The sequence below is a fragment of the Argiope bruennichi genome, chromosome 10 (assembly GCF_947563725.1).
Source record: "Argiope bruennichi chromosome 10, qqArgBrue1.1, whole genome shotgun sequence".
NCBI lineage: Eukaryota > Metazoa > Arthropoda > Arachnida > Araneae > Araneidae > Argiope > Argiope bruennichi.
This window is the reverse complement of record NC_079160.1, coordinates 66,151,783-66,164,929: the sequence shown is the minus strand read 5'-3', so window position 1 is coordinate 66,164,929 and position 13,147 is coordinate 66,151,783.

Below are 13,147 nucleotides of genomic sequence, written 5' to 3'. Positions count from 1 at the left end.
ATTTGTATGGGTACAATTGCAATACAACATGAAGGATACGGTACACCGAAGTCTTTGGTATACCAGTTATTCGTGCCACTTCTCGTGTGCTACTTATTGCACTTGTAGACTGTTCCCTTAGCGTGTCCATTTGCGAAGAGACATCGGGGGTACGGGCTGTTGTTAAACGAGGTGCACCACTGCGTGGCCAATGACACAAACTTCCAGTTTCTTCGAAACAGCGTACTAGTGAAACAAGTCCAGCGGGAGTGATCGGACCTGAACCTTTCTTCAATCTTTTCTGGGTCCTAAACTTTCGTAAGGCTTCAGCCGCCGATTCGTTGCTGACATAAAACAACTTTACCAATAGTGCTTAATCCACCAGTGTCAACATCTTAATACAAACCTTATGCAAACCTTTAGAAATGATGTGTCAATCGCTCACTCTGCCTTTCATAAGACTTTAATTTGCATATTTCCACTGATTTGCTTGTGTGCAGCGTCCTCTATTGACAAATTTTTGATTTTTTTTTTTCTGTATCAAAAAAAAATCCCCCTTCATGAGAATAATTGTTTCGCAAACCGCATTCAAATATACCCAGTCCTTCAATTTTTATGAATTTTTAAAGTATTTACAAATTTATGGGACACCCGGTATATCTAGTTTATTACGGAATTTGTTTTTAAAAAAATAATTTTTCTCTTTCATTTAAAAATATTAAATAAATACGAAATAAAATAAAGGGCAAAAATCAATATAAAATTATTATTTTATCTTTTAGTTATTATTAATTATATTTTCTTTTTTTTAATTACATACGCAGAAAACTATCGAATAAATTCTCTTTAAATCGATTAAAATGGAAATTAATAAATATTTATGATAATGGAGAAAAATAGCATTTTTAATTTTTAAAAGCTTTATTTGTGTGTCTCCATACTTTAAGAGATGTACAGAAGCTGGCTAGGTGCAAAAATTCAGCAAAAATATCTTGTGAGAGGATAATAAAAATGTGGACAGCAAACGAAAATGTTGAAAAAATGTCATTCCTTCGACATAAAATCTAGGGGGTGAGGTCAAAGTTACACCCTTTTCTATGTGACGGCGGAAAAGGGGATGTGACATTGACATTTCTAGTAAAAGAAGCTTTTTTTCTTCTTTTTCTTTATTTTAAGACAGCTAAGAATTGTTGGCTTGTAAATCAGTGAATAAAAACAAATTAGAGTTCACTGATCTGGAAAGAAATTTAGAATAAATAAATCCTAAGAAAAATATTCTGAAATTTGAACGAATGTTGATTTGAATTTGAATACGTTAGAGTACAACATTCTTGTAAATCAAAATAAGTTGCCTGTTTGGTCCAGAAAAAAAGCATTTAGATCATCGCTTTAGTACGCCATATCTCACTAGGTTAACAATAATATTAAAACAGGATATTGCTAAACATATTGCAACTTATTTAGAACAAGTGATTTTGATATATTGATTTATTTCCAATATTTTATAATTTTAATATGTTAGAAATGTTCCCAATGTCATTGCTTTTAAAATGATTTATTGATCCGGGTTTTTTTCCTTATATTTTTTATACATACTCATTTCTCCTTGCGTTTAACTTGATTCTTTTTATTCCGTTTTTTTTCCAAGACTACAATGCAAAAAAAAGACTTTAGCTCAGAAATGTGGCATAGATTTTAAGCCTCCCTCCCCCCAAGTTCTAGAGTCACGAGGCGATGGCCTCCAACGCCTGTACGAAAAACCGCCATTGAATTCTTGCAAGAAACACAAAAGTTTTCACGAACCTAATAGTACAAAAATAAAGCCATAAGTGATTGCACCTATTGTGTTCCATTATTCTATTAAATTTCTGAAACATTTTTATTTAAATCCCAATTCGGCTATATTAGTATAACCATATTAGTGAGTGTAGCCGTATTACTGAATAACCGTAATTAACTATAATAGTGAGTGGCTCTATCACCGCATTTGTTATAAACTTTTTAATTATTCGAGCATCATTTTTTAAAGTTTTTCTTAATTTGAATTATTTAAAATAATTAATCATTTATCTTTATAATAAAGCTGTATTTTTTTATGCATTTTGTAGCTAAATTGAAATAAAATTCCGTGTGAACGAATTTTATAAAAAAAAATCTGAAATTAATTCAATGGCCATATCAACTTCAAAAAAGCACCGAACAAAATTTTCTACCAAATTTTAAATTTGAAAGTGAAAATGAAAGTTAAACACGATAGATGTCACTAATAATTAATTGTTTTTTTTTCTTTCTTTCTTTCTTAACTTGAGAATTAGCACCACAACTTCAATTTGAAATGGGTGTTGCCATATTACCCCATATTCTTACCTATCCATTATATATATAGTTTTTCTTGAATTTACAATAAGAATTTTTCCTTGATCTATTCCTTTGTTTCGCTGTTATATCTCTTAAACAAAATCTCAAGATAATGCTTGCTGTAAATCGGCAAGTAGCGAAAATTTTCACTTGTTTCATTCATCCATAAAATATAAATAAAATACAAATAAACTTGTAATGGGAATGAGATAGTTCGGTCGTGATTGTGCTGCCATCTCTTTAGTTTTATTTGAAGTTGAGAAAAGAAAAAGAAACACGGTATGCCTTTTTTCCACATAAAATTACTTTTCCAGGGAGAATCGATTTTTAGCAGTCTGGTCTGTATCGATTGTAAATTATTTTAAACATTAAATTTTTTTAAAAAATTCTGAGACTGTTTTATTTTAAGCAATTTATTTTTTTAGCTTAGTATGTTTACTCGTACGAATTGAGGAATAAATACAAAAATGATAGAAAAAAATTTTATTAAAAAATAAAAGCAAAAATTGACTCATCAACATTTTACTCAAATTTAAAATTTGCTATAATAAAAACAAGTACGTTTAAATCAGTACGTTAAATGATTATAATTATCTCAACGTTTAGTCAACTATTAGAACGCAAGATGAAATTTGTTATGAATATTTTGTAAGAGCTTTTTATCCAATTAAAAAAAGTATTCAAATGAAAATAAAAACCTCCATGTAAATTGTGTTTATATAAATCATGAAAGAGAAAGCATTTCAATTAATTGATACATTTTTTTTACGGCAGCAAAATAAATAAAGATTCAACAAAATAATTTAATTCTGTAAATCTTCAGGTCATATTTATTTAAATTTTATAAAATCTGTGAAACAAAATCTCATGAAAATGTTTTTTTTTTCTTGAAAAAGTCATAATATAGGAATATACCATATTGAAAACAAAAAAAAAACATCTTCATTTTGTACGGAACAAAGATTTTGTTTCCTAAATATTTATAATATACAGGAGTCTTAATAAATATTTTAATAATTCAAAATACTTGAGAAATACTAATTAATTATTTATAATTGTTTTATCAAATATTATTTTTTAAAAAGGCAAATGAGTAATAAAATATTAAATATTCGGAACGGAAAAAAGAAGTATTTCATATAGTCCCTTAATTATATTATTATTAAAAGGTAGTATGGCGCTTTTTTTAATAAGAAACCAAGTATGAATTTTACAGAAATATAAGAAAATAATTATGATAGTTTAAATTTTCTATACTATTTTAAGGCCTTAATTATTCTTTTAAAAATTAAATATTTCTAGGATAAACAATGTATAAAAGAAAATATAAGTTAAAATTTTTGAATTCTGAAATCATAAGTATAGAATTTTTAATGAATTATTTAGTTTTTTCTTAAAAAATTTTTAAGTTAGTTAAAACTATGACAGCCCTTTATTAACTATAAAAGAAACTTTTTTTCGAATTTTTACTTTAAAAAATATGCCAAGGAAAAGAAAAGAAAATGCATTGTTAATTAATAATTATCATAAATTATATAATAATAATATGCTTTTTCTTAATTTAGATAATGATATATAATAATTTTAAAATATTTGTGAATGCATTATTTAAATTTTAAATCTTCTAATAGCGTTATGCATTAATATCATACTAAAAACAGCTTACCAATACTGTAATGCATACCTTAAATTTCTGTTAGCAGATCATATGTAAAATTGTAAAAAAAATATAAATAAATAAATAAAACCTAAAAAAATTGTTTCGAATCTTTAAAATAATGTTCCATTTTATATTTACTCTTACATAGACTATTACTAAGTGATTTTAAATAATTAAGTAATTATCATAACATCTTGCATTATTTTAAAACTTTATACTTTATAAAGTGCCTTTCGGTTTTAGGTCTAGTTTATTTGTAATTCATATATTTTTTTTAAAAAATTACTAGTACAATAATTGTTATTTTTTTAAGAGAGAGGGAAAGATTTTTATACTTTATTTTTTAATTTTTCCCCCTAGATGGCGTTGATGAAAGAATCTAATTTAAAGAAAAATAGAGAAAAATATATGTGTATTTTTCTGAAGATATAAAAATATATTTAGTTATCCGCATTACATTTTCTTCATTATACATGTTTTCGATTTTTTGTGCAATGAAAAGAAATCGTCTGAATATAATTAATGTTTTTTGTGACAAATTAAAATGTGAGTTTTTGCTCAGAAGAATAAGATTTGTGAAGATTTATAAAATTTATCACAAAAGATTTTGATTTTAATAACTTGATCAGTTTTGAGTGAAAAATAATTAATCTTTTTTATGTAAAATGTTTGTATATAAAGAATAGTTATATGTGTAAGGAATAAAATTTCAATTTCATAATTTTTTCTGCAAGACATTCACTGACTTAAATGACGTGTAAATTTGGAGCATCATTTAGAGCCTTTTATCAAATAGAAGTAATAAAATACCTATCTCTAACGATTTAGAAATTAACTATTGTGACACGATTAAAGCGGACATCTAGTAAGAGCTTTTGTTTATTTCATATTGCCATAATATATGCATATCAGAAGAGAGGTTATCTTTCTGATATGCATACTGATCTTTATTTATATGTGAAAGACCGACATTAGTGATTCGACATAGACAAATTGCCATATGAAAGATCGACATAACAGATTTGAGGTATACATGTTGCCTTCCATATGAAAGATCGACATTACAGATTTGATGTAAACATGTTGCCTGCCATATGAAAGATCGACATTACAGATTTGATGTATACATGCTGCCTACCCTATGAAAGATCGACATTACAGATTTGATGTATAAATGTTGCCTGCCATATGAAAGATCGACATTACAGATTTGATGTGTGCATGTTGCCTGACATATGAAATATCGACATTAGAGGATGTCAATAATTTCAAGGGAATGTCGATACATATCAAATAAGTTAGCGAAACATTGAATAATTTGTTATATTCTGATGCTTTGATTCATCTCCGGTATAGGTTGACAAGCCCAAATGAATTCTGGTAAGAAATGAAACGAGAAGCTGAGACGACACAGACAGAGAGGCTATCATAATAGTTTTAATTATTGCAATAAATTAGGCTTTGTAAGTTAATTGCATCATATTTATGGAAGCTTATTACTGGTATTATTTTCTTTTATGATTTACAATGTATTTTTCTCTTTAGATTCAACAGTTTATCTGCATGTGTTGTAACTTAATCTGTCTCCTATTTTAAAATATATTATAATATTTTTTTAAATAATAAAGTGTTATTTAAATTATTGCATTCTTATCATAACCCAACAAAAAACATCTTCATTCAATATTTACCATTAATGGATGCTGAATATCGACTTTAATATTGAAAGTGACTAATAATGACCTTTTAGTCAATATTTCAGAAAACACTAAATGACTACAGGAATGTTGACATTCATTAGAGAATATCGACATTTTCCAGATGCTGACTTTTCAAAATAATACATATAAACTGAATATTGAATCATTTATTGAAATTGAAGAACAGCAGCGCTCTTCACACATTTTTCAAAAAAAAATTTCAACAATCATTGTTTATTTCCTAACTAAGGAAAAAAAACTTATTAAGAACTTACAACTTACTTTCCTTTCTAATTTCATGCAATTGCAAAAAAAAATCCTTTTTTTATGTCATTATTTATAACTAACGTGTAAATTCTTTATTGATATTCCTTGCATCACATGAGAAACTTATACGCGTCGACTTCGAGAAAACATGCAACGATTATCCCGAAATTGTGCTCACATTTCTTCTGTGTGCGTGGTTAAATAAAGCTAATACAAGGAAAAGGAGGATCTTTCTTTCGGCATCTTTGTTGAAACTGTAGAAAACGCAGTCGTAATCATAAATAAAACCACAAAATGGAATACTTCCCATTTATTTATTTATTTTAGTTTTAGTTTTATTTTCTTTACTCGTTATATAACCCCTCACCTAGAAAGCATCCCAAATACGGTCATGAGAAACTATCCCCCTCGTGGTTGGTAAAATGAAGTGTGGTGTTGGTTTTCTTTTAAAGACAGTGCTTGCCTTCCAAGGAAAGCGCTGTGTTCTTCAATTGCAGCTCCCGTCTCAGTGTTGTCACTGATTAACCCCATATTGTCACTGTACTGTACTGTACTGTACCCCATAATCTCCCCCTTCAATTCACTGAATTACCCCATATACTATAGAAAGGTAGGGTGACTCAGTTTTTCAGTTATTCAACATATAGCAGGTTATCTTTATTTTAATATTCAGTAGAAGAAATCTTTTTAAGCGTACTATGTAGTCCTTTTTATTTTCCTCTTTTAACCTTTCAGAAATGAAGTTCGTTCAACTAAAGCTCAACCACTGAAACGGAACTCATGGTTAAAGTATGCAAAATCGTGATGTCAGTTTTCAATTTCCGATTCTTATTCGTGATCCAAGTATTTTTTTAATAGTTTTCAACTGGTGTTGAATACATCCGGAATTTGTTTATGAGTAGCAGTATCAAGAATGTCGATATTGGCCAGTATTCTTAATATTGGCAAGGATGCCGGTTTATTTCAGGTTTTCTACGTTGTTCTCATTGGCTGAGATGAATAATGGAATCGATTTATATTTATGTAAAATACAAAAACTGCTTTTCGCTTCCTCGTAAACGAAGTATAGAGGAAGTATGGTATTCGTTAAAAACTCAAATTCGAGATTTTGACAAATTCCTGCGTTTCAGGCTGAAAATTCGGAAACACATGTTTTAAATTGCGTCTGTCGGTGTAAGTGAAAACTTAAAACTGCTTGTAGTTAGACGAAAACAATTTAGTATACAGTCCTTAATAACACATATTTTTAGATTTCAATTAAACTTTGAACGGGATACATTCAGAGGAAGTCTGAATATAAATTAATTACAAAACGAAAAAAATAAGATTTATAAAACTTAATAAACAAATTTAATACCTAAAGTGTGAATCCTAATCAAATTTAGACCAATATCTGATTCAAGTATTTTCTGATATTCAAGTATTTTCTATATTTGATTCAAATTTAGAACTATATCTGAAAGTATAGGCAAAGAGCCGTTCAAAGGATTGAACGTCTCTTGGTCTTTAATATGTTAACTAGTCTCAAAGGATTGAACGTCTCTTGATCTATAATATGCAAACTAGTCTCAAAGGGTTGAACGTCTCTTGGTCTATAATATGTAAACTAGCCTCAAAGGATTGAACGTCTCTTGTCTATAATATGTCTATAATATAATAACTAGTCTCAAAGGATTGAACGTCTCTTGTCTATAATATGTCTATAATATAATAACTAGTCTCAAAGGATTGAACGTCTATTGGTCTATAATATACAAACTAGTCTCAAAGGATTGAACGTCTCTTGGTCTATAATATGTAAACTAGTCTCTTGGTCTATAATATGTAAACTAGTCTCAAAGGATTGAACGTCTCTTGTCTATAATATGTCTATAATATAATAACTGGTCTCAAAGGATTGAACGTCTCTTGGTCTATAATATACAAACTAGTCTCAAAGGATTGAACGTCTCTTGGTCTATAATATGTAAACTAGTTTCTTGGTCTATAATATACAAACTAGTCTCAAAGGATTGAACGTCTCTTAGTCTATAATATGTAAACTAGTCTCAAAGGATTGAACGTCTCTTGTCTATAATATGTCTATAATATAATAACTAGTCTCAAAGGATTGAACGTCTCTTGGTCTATAATATACAAACTAGTCTCAAAGGATTGAACGTCTCTTGGTCTATAATATACAATCTAGTCTCAAAGGATTGAACGTCTCTTGGTCTATAATATATAAACTTGTCTCTTGGTCTATAATATACAAACTAGTCTCAAAGGATTGAACGTCTCTTGGTCTATAATATGTAAACTAGTCTCTTGGTCTATAATATACAAACTAGTCTCAAAGGATTGAACGTCTCTTTGTCTACAATATGTAAACTAGCCTCAAAGGATTGAACGTCTCTTGTCTATAATATGTCTATAATATAATAACTAGTCTCAAAGGATTGAACGTCTCTTCGTCTATAATATACAAACTAGTCCCGAAGGATTGAACGTCTCTTGGTCTATAATATACAAACTAGTCTCAAAGGATTGAACGTCTCTTGGTCTATAATATATAAACTAGTCTCTTGGTCTATAATATACAAACTAGTCTCAAAGAATTGAACGTCTCTTGGTCTGTAATATACAAACTAGTCTCAAAGGATTGAACTTCTCTTGGTCTATAATATGTAAACTAGTCTCTTGGTCACAAATATGTAAACTAGTTAATATAAAAATGCAATGGCTTAAAAATTTGAAGTTTGACATGTAATTTTACGGTTACAATTTAAATTCTGTAGCAAATTTTGGCTTCAATATATCAGCAGAAACGTTCAAAATATACATTCAATGTTCTGGTCTATTGTAATAATCGCTTTCGTAATTATCGTTCGTCAATCGTATACATGAACGGGTTCATTTATTGGAGAATGTATGAAAAGACTTGGGGATGATCATTTCCACTGGTTTTTCTTTATTTTTAAACAATTTTATTTAACTTGGTTTCTTTCATGTTTTTAAAGGTAGTATTTTGAAATTTACTTTTTACTCACTTTCTAAAGTGCTAGGGCTCTGGAAGAATTGTAGACTGTTAATCCTTTTCGGTTAACAATATGTTTCATTGTTCAGTGTTAAATTTATCTAACTATCTAATTTATATAAATTAAATTTTATTATATATAAGAAAAGCAAATAGCTTGCAAATTTGGGGTCAGAGTTATTGCAAGGTTATATAATAATTCTAATCGTGCATTAAGCAATCTATTAAAGAATAGAAAATAAAAAGAATCATAAAATATGCAACATATTAGAAAAAATTAAATTATTTTTTAATCAAAAATATGGAAATTATAACAAATTTCAAAAGTGTTATGTAACAAAGTGTAATTATAACAAATTTCAAATTTCAAAAGTTTAAAACTGATAAGAAACGGTTTAAAAACTATTAAAAATGAAGTTATGATGCTTATACCACAAGAATAAAAATTTCTGAACATTCATCAAAAACTCTATTTCCATTTTCTTGAATTCTATTTTCTTTGTTTTAATGTCTTATATGGGAAAAAATATTTCCTGTTCCTCACTAGTACTTTCGTCTGTCTGTCTGTTTGTTTGCTACTTTGTCTTGTTTTGTTTGTGTTCGGCACACTTTTATTTAACTTGACTTCTTTCAAAAAATGGAAAAATGTTCAAAAAATGGAATACTATAATCTATATTTAACACATTTTCAGGTTTCAAGAAATTGGTTTTAGAGAAGAGAAGAGTTATATTTTTATAGCAAGACAATATTCAAAATTTTCGAAACTTATCAATTAATAGACTAATTTTGATAAATATTAGGAAGTCACTATTTCATTGTGAATTGATGAAAAATGGATTACAAGTTACCATTATATATAACGATTGAATATTGAAATTTATTAAAGTTTGGGAAGTTAAAAGCATTTGAAATTTTAAAAAATAAGATATGCTTTTATTAAAGAAATAAAACGAATTTTGTTATACTGAAATAACCCAAAATTATAAAAAGGTGAAAAACTTATTGAAATAATATTAAGAAATCTAGCTATAAATGCATCCTATGACAGGCACCCTATAAGCATTAATCAAAAATTAAAGAAAAAAATATGATAAAAATTCTAATTTACTTCGAATATTTCGGCCTATGCCTATTACTGTTTTATTTTGACATCCAAACTTTAGGTAAAAAAATCATTTCTTTAACCTTAAAATATATTGATAAAAACTATTTTTTAAAACTGTTTTTTATTATTTATTTTCTTTTGTTATAAATAAATTATTCATAAAAAAGACCAATTATTTTTATAGAAGGAAGTAGGTTTTGGAATCTTATCTTAATAAGCATTCCAGATTGAACTGAAAGCTTCTCAGATTAAACAGACATCAAAATATTTTCATTCAAACAATGTTAAAATTCAATAAATTAAGCATCTGTCAATTAACAGAAGGAAATTTATTTTACTGCGAATTAACAAACAATTTTTTGGGAAGAACATCTACTTCAACTCCTAAAAAATATCGTTTGCATCACTGCTCATTTCTAAGTTGCTTAACCTCGAATGTGCTTACCCTGTTCAAAATCACCTGCTTATTCTCTTTAAAATTACACAGACTAAACAGTGACATATTTTGAGAGTGATTAACACAGTTCGTAAAACACTCATGACGTAATTAGAAGACCCTCATGCCCTTTATTCTAAATAGAATGTGGCCATCTTCACTTTCACTTGCAAATAACCCAATTCACATGTTATAGAAAATGAATTGTGTAATTTCTTGTTAAAGTGACTAGACCTCTCATTTTGCTAAATTAGAAAATTCTTTTTCATTATTTGCTCCAATTTTTTAATTAAATTAATATTGATTAGTTTAATTATTGGGCGGGAGAAAAACAAAGTGGTGGTTTTCAGAAGAAAAAAAATAGTTTAACTACCTTTTTAATTATTTTTGTTAATAATATGATGTATTTCATATGACGTTAGCTGTACTTACCGTTATTCTTTCGCTCTTCTTATGTTCGCTTTTTCTACATTTAATATCTTTTTAGATGCTGTTTGCATTTTTATTTATCTCATTGTTTTTTCGAGGTTTGTATTTTATCTAAATTCATTTCTTTGTCATATTAGAAGCGCTGGATTGACAATTTTCTTTTGAATGGAGTTTGTTTAAAACTTGATTGAAATCTACAAATGTTGGGTAAATACCATATACCAAATTTCATACGTCTAGCTCAAAGCGTTTTGGAGTTATGTTGTTCATAAATAGACAGACAAAGATTATTCCAAGAATGATTTTTTTTTTGGGGGGGGGGGGGATTTATCGAAGTCTGAAACGCAGAAATTCCTCCAAATCTTGACGATTAAAGTACTTTCTTTTTGCATATTCCGTACACGAAAAGGCGAAACTGATATCGAAGCAATTCGATACTTGAATATTATACCAAATTTTTACAAAGTGTAGAGCAAGTTTTGCAATTGCCGAAAGTTTCTAATTCGAGAGTTTAACGCATCTACACGTTTCTGGTCTTTCTGAGTCCGAAAAACACATTTTTGGTTTATGCCTGCCTGTCTGAATCTATAATGACTAAAATTTGGTGTTTAAAATGAAGACAAAAGATTCCTATCTAGTTTTGAATAAAATCATTCACAGTACAAAATGCATAGAGCTGCATCAATAAAATTTGGTACACGAGTTTAATATCTAAAAATATAGATTTTTTTTTAATTTGATCCAAATCCTTCGAACGGTTGACTGTCTGTAAGTCTATAATTTCATACGCATGTAAACACAATGATTTATAAAAGTCATAAATGAAATTCTGTATGTTAATTTGTGACTACAACTGTAGTTTTATGTCAAATTAGGGTTTCATTCGACTGGCAAAAAGGAGCCAAAAATACACACTGTCGTGAATTCAGTAAGAGTTCTAAATTCACACCAAAGGTCAATATTTCGTAATTACCGTTCATCAATATCATGCATAGCATTCGCAGCATCACCCCAATGTCTCCAATTTCATGCTGAGAAATGGAGATAAGATCTTTATTGTAGAGTATGCGAGAAAGTTTGGAGAAGACCATTCCCGCTGATTATATCTGTATTTATCTGAATTTTTGAATAAATCGGCAAGCGGGAAGATTACCCGTCTGTCAAGATGATAATTTAGCAGCGCAACGAACTAGTGAATCAAAATTTAATATGTGGATTTGAGACTAAAATTGTAAAAGCTTATTAGATTTTGATTCCAATCAGTCAATTTATATACTGTCTATGAGATAATGATTGTGCACAAAACACTACCGAGAGAAACGAGGGAAACTCGGTTCACTTGTAAGAAAAATGAAATTTTATGTCAAATACAGATTGTGATTAACTTGACCTATTAAGAAAATACAGTAGCTGTATTAAAATGCGAGTTCATTCAGAAATGTTTAGTTAGGCAATTTAAAGGATATGCTAAAAGATCCCGCAAAAATATCAAAATCTTTTTGCTAGGGAGCTTGCAATGTTACTGTAATTATATTTTGGACTGCCATAATGTTTCAAATTGCGAAACCAGTATTTTTAGGCGGCATAATGAAAATATTAAAACAGCCCATAATTACTTATCGCATTTTTTCAGGCATTTTGGTTCTAACACGTACAATAGCTGTATTTTCTGAAAAAATTATAGATACATTTTTATTTATTTATTTTTGTGGAATCTTCTAGTGTATTCTTTGAATTGTCTATCTATAGATTTTCGAATCAATTCACATTTTAGTTACAGTTACAGAATACTCTGAGTAAAACAAGTTAAATTATTACGATCACCTTGTATATCACTGGGAAGAGGTAATATTTTAAAATAATTTTGTGATTCTCTCCATTTTATGACGAAATCAAGCGCAAAATATTCCATATTATGAAACCGTAGAGAAAGTCTTTCACTTCATATAAAGAATCTTTCTTCCTGTAAAGTCATAGAAAGCCAAATTTTTATATGGCGATCTTTGTAGATCTTTTGATAAAATTCGATATTTAAAAATTTCGATACATAGACATTTCAATTCTATGGATGTTATTAATTTCATTCATTGATAACTTGTTGTCAATTTTTTCATTTTTAAAATTAATTTCCTAATTTATAGCATATTTAATTGTTTGGTCCTTTATGAGCAACCAAGATCTAAGCATATTTTTGCC